The sequence below is a fragment of the Elgaria multicarinata genome, chromosome 2 (assembly GCF_023053635.1).
Source record: "Elgaria multicarinata webbii isolate HBS135686 ecotype San Diego chromosome 2, rElgMul1.1.pri, whole genome shotgun sequence".
In the NCBI taxonomy this organism is placed as follows: Eukaryota; Metazoa; Chordata; class Lepidosauria; order Squamata; family Anguidae; genus Elgaria; species Elgaria multicarinata.
Window position 1 is genome coordinate 119,624,432 of NC_086172.1, and position 12,332 is coordinate 119,636,763.

General features: G+C 42.9%; 1 protein-coding gene across 2 annotated transcripts in view; it reads left to right on the top strand.

Moving 5' to 3' along the window:
* Positions 1 to 235: 235 nt before the first annotated feature.
* PRDM11 (PR/SET domain 11) overlaps positions 236 to 12,332 on the top strand; it is a 62,073-nt gene continuing 49,976 nt past the window's right edge. For both annotated transcript variants that reach the window (XM_063117452.1, XM_063117453.1), the window contains exon 1: positions 236 to 458. The gene's annotated coding sequence lies outside the window, so the exon portion shown is untranslated. The remainder of the gene's footprint in view (positions 459 to 12,332) is intronic.

The following is a 12,332-nucleotide window of genomic DNA, read 5'->3' on the forward strand; positions in this document are numbered from 1 at the left end:
CAGGCGGGCTGGCGAGCGAAGGAGAGGCAAAGCGGAGGGGCTGAGGCAGGCAGGGCGCTGGCGGGTGGGATGCGGGGGAACATTCCCCCCTAGCGCCAAGGCTGGGCCTCGAAGCCAGCCAGCCAAGCCCGCGTCGCTTCCCCCTCCTCCTCCCGGTTCGGGGGGTCCCCGGGCTCGGCCCCCGAACGCCCCTCTCTTCCGTTCGCCATGTCATTTCCTGTGCTAATAAGATGGTGGTCACGGCCGGGAGGGAGGGAGCCGCCGCAGCTGCCGCCTCCTCCTCTGCCACCGAGCCCGGCCCGGCCCCGGGACTCGTCCTCGCCTGGGACTAGCGAGCCAGGCTGGGCTGGCCGGGCCGGCGCCCGAGGAGGAGGAGGGCGAGAGGGGCGGCGAAGGGGGTCGCCGCGGGAAGAGCTGGGTTGCCCCCAGACGACGAGCCAGGGCCCCGCAGCGCCGAGGTGAGTCAGCCCTTCGGTAGCCAAGGTGGCCACGAAAATGGCTGCGGAGTGCGGGCGGGCGGAAAGCAGGAGAGCGAGCGCGGGCTTGGCGGGGGGCTGTAGGGGGGCAGCCATGGGGGGAAAGGGGGCACTACGGAGGGGGGGCTGTCGCCCAGCAGCGGTGGAGGGCGCGGCCAAGCAGGCAGGTAAGTAGCCGCCTCGCCTCCCTCCTCCTTCCTCCCCCCCCCCCCGCTGGGGCGAGCGCGGAGCTCGGCACAGCCCGGCCCCTTCCTCCACCACTACCACCACCGTCTCCTCCTTCTCGTCCGCTCTACCGCCGCCTCTTCTCCCTCCCCTCCCCAATTGTTACACTACATCCGGTGAGTGACGCGGGCGCGACCCAATGGGCGGCCGAGGAGGCCCGCGAACCTTCGGGGACGGAACGTAGGGGCGGGGTGGCGTTAGAAGCCAATGACTTTGGAAGCGCCGCGGAAAGGAGAGCAGCTTGCAAAAAAAAGTGCTCAAGCTGCAGTCCTTGGCGCGCTTACTCGCGGGGGGCGGGGGGCAGGCAAGCACCCTCCCCCCTTCGGATCAGTGGAGCTTACTCGCGATGCGCGGGGGAGCGGGTGGAGGGGCTGCGTGAAAAAGGCGGCTGCGCTTGTGAGTTGGTCGCCCCGAGTGGCCCTTCTCGGAAAAGGGATCGGATGGGTGCTTTTTTTGGGGGGGGGGATGAGTTTGGGGGAGGCGGTCTAAACCAGAGAGTGTGTTTGTGTATGAACACTTAATGGGTGCGGATGCGCGGACAAGCGAGGCTTGCGTCGGTATAGGGAAGCCTGTTTTCTAGAATCCATCCAAGAATGTCTTGATGCCTTTTTAGGCAAGAAGAAGTCACAGTCTGAAGCACATGGATTCTCATTCCTTCAACCTGTTATCCAGCTCCTCTTCCGTAGGAAACAACAAAAAACCCAATAAACTTATCCTTTAGATGTAGTTCCGTTTCATTAGCTATAACAGCCTCTGCCACCCTGGTGCCCTCCAGATGTCTTGGACTACAACTTCCAGCTGGCTGGGTTTGTGTGCTGAGATCTGGAGGGCATCAGGATGACAGAGGCTGAGTTCTGAGTCTTCCTGGGTGGCCCAACCTGGTGCTGCCAAAGTATTTTTTTTCTTTTTATGGCAACAATAAATGCACTGACTACTTGGGCTTAAGGTGGGTAGGGTTGCAGCTCTGAAAGGGTTGTAAAGGAGGGGAGATCCGCCAAAGGAGCCTTGGCATCATCTAGAACTCTGGTGGCAACACAGCAGAGGTGGCACATGGCCAGGTTTTTGTCAGGTTTTGTGCTGGTATATTCCATTTAAAAAACCCCTCCCATTTACATCAGTTTACACCCAGAAGGTATAACTGTAGCTTCTGAGGAAGACACTCCTCCACCACATGCCAGAAGAGAGGCTCCTCTACACCATCCTAATCCCCTGCAGCCAGCATTTGTGAGGGTTGGGATTGTGCTTTTAAGACTCCTCTAACTTTCTTTTTAAGTAAACCACAAATATAATTTTAAAACTCCATGTTGTGAAAGTATCCTGTTTCTAATCTTTACCAGTAATTGTAGGGTGGGCAAACAAAACCAGAAAAGGGGGGGGGGCATCCAGTACGAATGGAAAGCAAGAAGAGAATGAGTTCTCAAAGGTGCCAAAGTGAAAATTGCTTATTTCAGCCCAGTGTGCTTCGGAGAGTGAGGCTTCTTGGTAAAATCTGGTAAAATGCCAATGCTGCAAACAAATTCAGCTAGATTACTAAGTTGGTGGCTATCCATCATACACAACCCTTTTGAGTGGGCCTGGTTGTTTAGTGTCCCTTCCTCAATATATTTATTGGCTATATTGCCAGAAGTGTGGCAGCCTGGCAACATGTTCTTTAGTGGCCTTATTTGTGATTACATATGGGCGTTTTCCATGCACACGTTGCTGCAGCTCTGACTTGTACATTAGCTTTAAAGATAAACACAGATCCTTTATCAGGGTTCCTGCCCACATGAACGAGCAAGTTTTTGTTCATAACAACATTTCTGCCCCAGACTGGTAGCCTGATCCTATGAAACCAGAAATAAGTCTCAATTTGTACAATAGAATTTACTCACGAATAAGTGTGCGTAGAATTGGATCCTTAAGATTGTTGCTTATTTTATTTGGATAAGGATCCTGAGGGCATGGCTGTGCTGTATTGGCATGTAGTCTTAAAGCCAATAAGACTTGTTAGATATATTTAAGGAAATATGTACAAAACAGGCCCCACAAAGCGAGGTAGACCTGTAGCCGTAGTAGTTGGGGTAACACATACTATTAGGTGTGTATGAATTAGTTGTTAGCATGTTTATGATGTTAGAATCAATTCTATGTGCGGGTATTCAAGATCTTCGGAGCAATCGAGGAAATTGATTTATCTAACTTTGCAGAGAAAAGTCAGTGTGACAACCACCCCTTTTCTGTGGTTTTATGACAGTTCTGTCTTCTCCAAACCCATAATTTGTGAGATTATATTTATGCAATAAATACAGACCACCCTAATGCTAAATAAACAGATGTTCATGATCTTTCGGAGAATGTTCAAGATGAATTCCAGAATTAAGATGATAATTTTAGGGCTCTTATTTGAAGTAAAACAAATAATTATGCAGTATTATATTTTGTGTTACTGCATGCCATTTGTGTTGTAGAATGATAGGTGGTTGAAAGGTCATATCAATTCTAATTATACCTGATTTTTGAGCAAATTAGTATTCAGTGGGTTGGATCCAGCTTTTTTTCCGCCAGCCGGAACATTGCTTGAGCAACATTCTCCTACAAACACTCCTGCTGTAGGGAGGAGGGGAGGCAGTCTTTGCCAGTTACCCCCTCCTCTGCAGACCCAAGCATGCTCCTCCCCAGTTGTTCCAGAAGGTCTTCACATGTCCAGAGCAGGTTTAGTGGGGACATAGGGAACGGCGCATCAGCAAAAATGGCTACCTCTTTCATTCTTCCAGAGCGATTCCTCTGTTGTTGTTGTTGTTATTATTATTATTATTATTTATTTATTTATTTATTTATATAGCACCATCAATGTACATGGTGCTGTACAGATTACACAGTAAATAGCAAGACCCTGCCGCATAGGCTTACAATCTAATAAAGTTGTAGTAAACAATAAGGAGGGAAAGAGAATGCAAACAGGCACAGGGAAGTGTAAACAGGCACTGTGTAGGGTGAAGCTAAACAGTATAGAGTCAGAACAAACTCAATATTTAAAAGCTATAGGGAACAGAAAAGTTTAGCTGAGTTTTAAAAGCTGTGATTGAGTTTGTAGTTGATTGAGTTGGATCTGCTGGATCCAAAGCCTCTTGTGGACAGAAGGAGCTAATCCAGTATGTTTTATAACTCTCCAGGGATTTTATAATGAATTGAAGCCCTTGTGAAAGGAACAAGATCAGTGTGTTTCTTCCTGAATTGATAATCAGAGAATTGCTTCTATTCATTAGTTTACTAAGGAAGGCTGCAATCCTGTGCACTTTACCCTATCTGAATAAAAATTAATATGTCCACATAAAGTGTTAGGTAGCCTTATATTTAGTTTTTTTTTACTTCTAGTAGAAAAACAAAACTAACTTAGCTGTAGATTTCCTGCCCATCTCTTGGCCCCATCTCCAGCTTCTGTTATTGACCTGGTTTGTGAGACATGTCAGCCCATCGTGAGTTAATTTACCTGCAAGGGGCTGTGGCATGTGCTGGCCACTATTATAAATATGCAACCCTTGACCAAAGGTTATAATGGGTTATTGTGACAATATGACATCCGAATGGGTGGCACAGGTTATTTGAGGGTTCAACAACCCTCACATAACCCACAGTCTTATAGGGTTATGAGAGGGTTGTGTTCGGACATGCTGCTGCACCTCATGGGTAAATTAACCCATGATGGGCTGTTGTGACAGCAACCCAGAGCATTGAATGAGTGATCTTCCTGCAATTTAAGGCACACTTGGACAACATCAACTTTCTGTACTGACATTTTGCCTTTTAAACTGAGCATGGCAATGACTCTGCTCTTTAGGCTTTAGTTTATGGCTTCAGATTAGGGATTTAATAAAGAAAATTGTACCTGATTGATTTTATTCATCTTTATATGACCTTTGATGCTGTTGATAATGAGGCATTAGTGAAGTGACTGTGGAAAATTGGGGATTGTGGAATAGTAAGATCCTTGGTATATCCCAGGGGTGGACAAAAGTCAGGCTGCATGCAGTTTCCTGTATGGCACGTCACACTGAATTCAGCATGGCGAGATAAAAAATGTAACAAAAGAAATTGGTGCTTTAAGCACTACGGAGAGTTGAAAGGGTGTAATTTAGTTCGTTTGCATGCTAAATTTGGCAGTTTTAGGGCTCCATAGCTGTTGTGAAGCGCTAAATGGTTTTGGTGGCAGAATAGTTCACAACCCAACACAAAGTTCACAACCCAACACAAACCTTTCTCGTTAACAAGCCATAGTTAAACCATAGTGCAGAGATACAGGTAATGACAACCCACTATTCAACAACAAACCATGATTCAACAAGAACCCATATTCAACCCATGGTTGTTGTCACATATGAACCAGGCCAGAACGTTTCAAAACTAATGGGGGTGGTGTAGTAGTATGGACTTGTAGCCTTGTCTTTCTACCTTGCTTCAGACTTCAGGCTCTGTTTTGACTGAGTTGAACACTAGGAGTATTCCCACAAGTGATTTTTTTTGCTAATATTCTCTACTGTGAATTTGTAACTTGGTGGAACTTCTATAAATATGATCATGAGGCATGAGGAAGAATTTTGGCACTGTACATTGTACTTACATTTTTTGTCACCCTACTATGTCCTACCAATTCCTAATGGCCTTGTTCAGAACACACCTTAAACCACAGCTTTAACCACGGTGAATAAGGCAAAAAGCCTTATTCACAGTGGTTAAAGCCATGGTTTAAGGTGTCTTCTGAACAGGGCCAATGTTTCTTAAAAGGCTAATATCAACATCAGTTATCTATCTCCACTAAAAATGTAGTACAGCTGTTTTACAGCTAACTTTTATCTGTCAAATTGCAGCAAATCTCATGATACAATGATTTTTTATGGTATAACTAACAATTCTCTGGGCTTTTTTGCACAATGTACTTACAATATGATTTTTTTATTAGATTATGAGGCTAATTCTAAAGCATTGAAGAGTTCTATGTACAATTAATTAAGAGTATATGCAAATCTAATTTAAATCAAATATTGCAACAAGGCAAGAAAAAAATATGCCGTGCATTTTGCAACAAGCTTGGAGGCCCATATAATGGTGCTCATACAAATGAAGGTGTGAGAAAATAACTGCAGTGATAAAAGTCCTTTTTATCTTACCACCTCTGTAGTGCTTCAGTTTAGCCAAACAGCTGTAAGTAGTTCAGCTTCTGGGTTACCCAAGACCCGAATAAGGCAGGACTTTTGTAAGTGTAAAACAAGCAGTTTCAGGTAAGTCTAGAAATTTATGATCACTACTGATTCCTGGTTGAGTGCATGAGGGGACGACGACTATAGGCAAGTTGCCCAGTTAAGCAAGCAAGAAGCTTACATGGGAATTTGTAAGGATGAACACCTGTAACTGCAAAATCTGCCCATCTGGGTCAAATGTTCTCTGTACCAGGCACGGAGTTGCTGCTAGTAGCCAAGGTTGAAGAACTCTGGCAAACTTTTCTGAGGATGTGGACATGCTGTTTTAGCCAATCGGTGCACTTGCTAGCTATTATCAAGATACAGAGAATTGTGAATCAGGGCAACCATTATGTGGTTAAGTTCTTCAGTTGTTTCCAACTGAATGACATAGAATTCATAAACGAGTTTAAATAAGCTTTGCAGATCAATCCACAAAATTATTACACACGTACACACCCCTTTTATGGGCTCACTGGCTTACAGCCACCAAGGTTATTTTTAAATAATTGATATTTCATGGTGTAGAACACTCTCATAGTGAGGGGTTTAAAAAAAGAGAAAACAACAGTTGTACATTTTCAGCATCATTTAGATCTTGTTTTCCATGCATGGGAAATGGATTCAGGGAGGCTGTAGCAAAAACTATGCTTGTAGCTAGCTATCAAGTTCTTTATTTTCACCAGGTTTTGTCTATCCCCAGGAGCTAAACCAGTAGCCATCGGATGCCCAAAACTCCAAAGCAAAGTGGTAAACAATAAAGATGTTTTATTCCATTAAAAAAAAAATCCAGTGTGCTTTGGACCACGTACAGGTCCTTTTTAAAGGCAGTTTAGTTTACTGTAACAGGTGTGTGGTCTGAAACATGTTGCTATGTGTGTGGTCTGAAACACGTTGGAATTTTTTTCCATTGAATTAAACATCCTTATCATCTACCCCTTTGCTTTGGGTTTTTTGACAGTAGCTGACGCCCCTGGAAAAGACTCCGTTACCCCCACAGCCATCAGTTCTGTTTTCTCCTGGGGTTGGCTCTGTTACCCTTCCTTGCCCCTCTCCCACCCAGTCCACCCCACTCTTCATATAGCTTTGTCTCAGGGCTTTGGCCATTGTATGATTTTTTTAGTGTTTACCACTGTATGGGTTTTTCTCATATGGAATTTTATTGTTGTAAGTCACTTGGGAGGGCTCCTGACCTGAAAGGCAACGTAGAAATATTTTGATAAATATATTTGAGGGCCCACGCTCTTATACAGTGAGATTACATTTTATAGAGGAATTCCAAAATTTCCAAAACCAGTGAGTTTTGATAAACAGTGGGATAAACGTGCTGGGGTTTGGGCATGCTGCATATAGGATAGGTAAAGGATGAGCTGAATAAAGGTGGAATTCTTACATTGGGGAGTGGCAAAATATATCTGTTCAAGGATGGAACTCCTCATTCCCTGCCCACCCCCTGCAAACTATTGGCAATATTACATTGTTCTTGAAATACATCTAGAATAGGGTGACCATATGGAAAGGAGGACAGGGCTCCTGTATCTTTAAGAGCTGTATTGAAAGGGGAATTTCAGAAGGTGTCATTTGTGTGCATGCAGCACCTGGTGAAATTCCTTCATCACAACAATTAAGCGTGCAGGAGTCCTGCCCTATTGACCAGATACAAAAGAGGGCAGGGCCCTTGAAGTTTTAACTGTTGTGATGAAGAGGGAATTTCACCAGGAGCTGCATGCATACAAATGACCCCTTCTGAAATTCCCCTTTCAATACAGCTGTTAAAGATACGGGAGCCCTGTCCTCCTTTTTATATGGTCACCCTAATCTAGAATAATATGCATGCAGTATCTGTAATTGCTTACAGTACTGTTTTGAGAAATGTGGAATGATGCAGCTTTTCTTCATGTGGTGGAACTGTTAGAGAGTGGAGTATGGGTTTAGGGGTGATCGTGGCTTGTATACTCTCAGGAGAAACCTAAGGCAATTTTGCTGGATAATATTAAGGTCTTAACTAGTTAACGCATATACTGTTTGTAATAAATTTATTAATGGCAGCCTGAAGTGAATATGATACCAAACTACAGACGAATATTTGGCTAAAGAATGGCAAGTTAGGAATGGGGGAAATGACAAAGTAAATATGCCAGAAAGAATGTGAGAATATATCTGTTTGGCGGGTTTTCTGGAAAAATAAATTTTGTGATACTGGAATATGAAATATATTGGATACCCTGTAACAGGCCATTATCTTCAATGTAATGTAAACAATTACGATCTGTGTATATGAAATGTATGTTTTGCTTGTTTTTAAAACAATTGATGACAGTTTTTGGAACATTGTTTATGTTTGCTCAGTGATGTGGGTTTTATGGAATTTTTTGAATTGGAACGTATTCTGGGGGAGAGGGGGAATAGGGTCATTTGCTTAGGAAAATGTTCAATTTGTATCAGAAAATGGTCTGATGCCCTAGAGATCTAATTTAGCATGTTTATTTTACTTGTATTTAGTAAACAAAGCTTTTTTAAAAAAGTATTCCAACTTAATTTTTTGTTCTAATGCATCAGAAGTATTTGACCTGAAAACCTTGAGGTGTGTAGGTGTGTGTGTGGGGTGAGGTGTTAAAACACATTTATTGTGTATTAAATGTTATAGTATGTAGAATTTTTATTGGAATACTGTAAAGACAATATCATGCACTTCCTTTACATTGTTTAAATTTAAGGGGGAAAATAAAGATACTGAAAACTGTTGACACGGTAATACATTTAAGCAACCCTAAGAACTGTGCATGGCATGCTGACACAACCATTCATCTACTTCAGCAGAATTCAATTATCTTTTATTAAGATCGTTGGAGCACCTTCAGTTTCACTGTCACTATTAGTTCCATTTCACTCTGAGACATATATGTATTTTAATGAAATAAACATATTCTCTCACATACTTCCTAAGAATAAACACCTGAGAAACATTAATTACATCGTTGAAACTGCCATGCCTGCCTGATACTGTCTTTGCGATTGGCTTACATTCATTTTTACTTGACGAAAAGTTTTCTGCCCTACGTCACTGCTTTTGCTTTAGTTCAATGAATCTGTTACACAATCTCTGCTCTGAAATATAGGACCAGATTCAAAATTACTGATAAGAAAAGAATTAGTAACATAGGCGTTGACAAGAAGGGTGGCGAAAAGGGGTTAGTTTTTTAAAATGGAAACCTTGTGTGTCAATCTGTCATGTGTTCTGACTAGTTCCATAATGCTTTTTGGAAGAGTTCCAACAATCTGTTATACCTTGGGTTGTTTGTGCCGCTTGGAGTTGCAAACCCCAGAGGAAGCAGCTCCCTTCAAAAGCAATCCCATACATAGAATGTGTTTTTTTTTCCTTTTTCTTTTTGTCTCTGTTTCCTTGCATTGCTGCTGCCTTGCATGATAAGAGCAGATTCCAGAATAAATTCTTCAGTTTTTTGTCTTTATGTTGTCATCTAGAGTATTAAAAATTTACAAGTAACATATGTGTGTTTGGATACTGGATTTCTTTGGTTTACATTCACAGAGCTTTTTATTCCTTGTTGGTCAGACTTCATCCCCAACTGGTCTAACTAACTACCACCTGTAGCTGCCAATTTATGAGAGATTTCACTGTTGGAGGTTGAGTGTGTAGAGGAAACTTTCCCCTGCAGTTGCCTCATGAATTATGCTTCACATCTGGATGAGAGTCCTAGGTCTAATCTAAACCTGCCCTTTATCCCAGGGTGGACTCGAGGTCATCCCTGTGGGTCCAAATGATGCACTTGTGATGGACCAGGGATGACCACTATTCAGTTCTCCTGGGATATCTGGGACTGCTTTTGTCCTGTTTTTACTCTGGTCTCAGGACAGTCCTGAGGTCTGTGGAAGGTGTGGCTCTACCTCCTGGGGTCCTCCCTCTTCCCCATGAGTAGCAGGGCTCAGGAAACGGGCAAGGGGCTGTGCAGGGAGAGTTCGGGAGTGACGGGGAGAGCATTTCCGCCATGTTTGTGATGTCTTTCAGTGCCTTCCAGTGCCGAGTTTGTTTTGTGTGTGTGTGTGTGTTTAAAAAATGGTAACTTCATGCAGGATCATGCTCGTGCTGTTGTGCAAATGTCTCAGCTTGTTTTTTTAAAAAAAGTGGCACCCCAGAACGGCTCTCCTTTACTTCTGGGAAAACTTGTTGGCATGTGGCCCCTGCGGGACAATCCCAGAAGTGCAAAACCCCATGATCATCCCTCCCCACTCCTGGAAGGCCTCCAGGTGTAGATTAGGCCCTAGAGACAAAGTAGGTGCACTGTGCTGGAAAGGCTACATGGCTGAACAATATGACCCAGTTTGCATGTAACTGTGGATTAATAATAATAATAATAAAAAGGGTTGGTCTTTTTTAAATGGAAGCCTTTTATGTGACTACATCATGTGTTCTGACTAGTTCTATAACAATCAACCCACAATTTGCCACAACGTGTGCTACCACCATTTTGCCCAATGTGAGGTTGCTCCGTGAAGTCTGAACTTGGATACTATGGGTTAATTGTGGGTTGTTTGGCTTATTCTTAGGTTAATTTGTTCTTAGGTTAACTGTTGGTTGTTTAATCTATAGCATCCAGGTTCAGATGTCACGACATATCCCTCGATTGGAGGTTGCATATGCAAAATGGCGATGGCACACAGTGGGCAAATCATGGGTTAATTAATCCATGATTTGCCACGGTTACATGCAAACAGTCCTTTTGTGTGTTCAGTAAGCAATATTAGCATGCAAATGTATTTACATGTTCCTTGCTGGTGCTGGAAACCACTTCAACGCTGATTAAAGTGTGCTCAGGCACAACCTAGCCAAGTCAAAATTCTGTCCTGTGTTGGTTGTTCTGTCCAAGACTTCTAAAATGGTGATCTCTATAATACTGTAAATTTCATGTCTTCATTGTTGGATGTTAAACTCTTTCTTACCTCTTCTTGATTTTTTAAAAATTAATTCCAATTAATAAATAGTAATCCCAAGTCTTAAGAGTGTGTGTGTACTAAATATCAGCTATATAGCTAGCATGTAAGTACCTTAACCATTTGTGGAGCACACGTCACAGCCTTGTTTTAAGTATAATCTGTACAAATGTCCCATTTTCAGACTTTTGTAGTAATCAGGCTGTCTTGGACTCCATATTGATCAAAGGCAGGTTTCTAATTTATGAGAACCATGCTTAACAGTCCTGAAAATTGGGTAAATCAGTCAATCCCAACTGTTTCTTGTGTGTGTATGTGTGAGATATTTGCTCTGGATTTCTTTCCGGATCAACATGAGCTGTGATCAGGCATTCAAAAGGTACCTTACCTTAAAGCGCGAGTAGGGCTATGCCATGTAGCCCAGACATCATGTACATTACATAGGCCCCAACTACCAACACATGAAGAGGAAACAATGGCTGAGAGGGTCCCTATGTGCATGCCCCTTTGCATGTTAAACTAAGGTACTTTATTGAATGCCCGAATAGGGCTATAGAATTGTCCCTAAGGGTGCAATCCTATGCATTTTAAGACAGTTTTCTATCAAAACAGGCATAGGATTGTGATGCAAGTAAATGTCTTACTAATACCTGCTACCCTAATGGATTTTTTCCATTTTGTTTTTAAGTGTGTGTTTGTAGCAGCTGTTTTCCAGACAATATGTCTTGAACATACTGGAATAATCTGGCTCCACTTACATCAAGTCACTACCTTGTTAAATGGTCAGAGAATTGTAGTGTAGCCTGTACGGACATCTTGCCTGTCCGTTACGCCTTCTCTGACATGAGTCATTCCTCCTGTTTTCAACAGTATGGTGGGGGGCGCATTTATTTCTGTATTGCAAAAGTTGGCTCAAAGAGTAGCCCAGAATTTCAGCAGGGAGAAACACGTAGGAGGTATTGCAAAGAATAGTACAGGACAATGGCCAAAGTGTGTGGGGTGGGGTGGGGGAGACAACTCAAGTGGTGTGTTTGCATACAATAATACTAAAAACCATTGCTTAAATACATATATAATACAATATAACAATAAATAGTTGCAACTTAACACACACACAGAGAGAGAGAGAGAGAGAGAGAGAGAGAGAGAGAGAGTAAAACAGAGCAGAGTTATAATCAGTTACATGCCAGGAAAAGCTTGCATAAAAATGCAAGTTTTTAGAAGCCATTTAAAACTTGGCACATTTTCTGCCCCCTGAACCGCTTAGGGAAGGGTGATCCAGAGGCTGGGTGCCACTTCTAAAAAGGCTCTGCTTCCGTGATATTACATGGTGACAATCTGTTGGTTGTAGAATGGCCACCAAGCTTCCTCTGAAGATGTAGAGGTCAACTGGGTGTATATAATCTCTTGCCTTTCCAGGATTAGGTCGTTCTGTCAGTTTCTTTGATAGTCTGTGTATTTATAT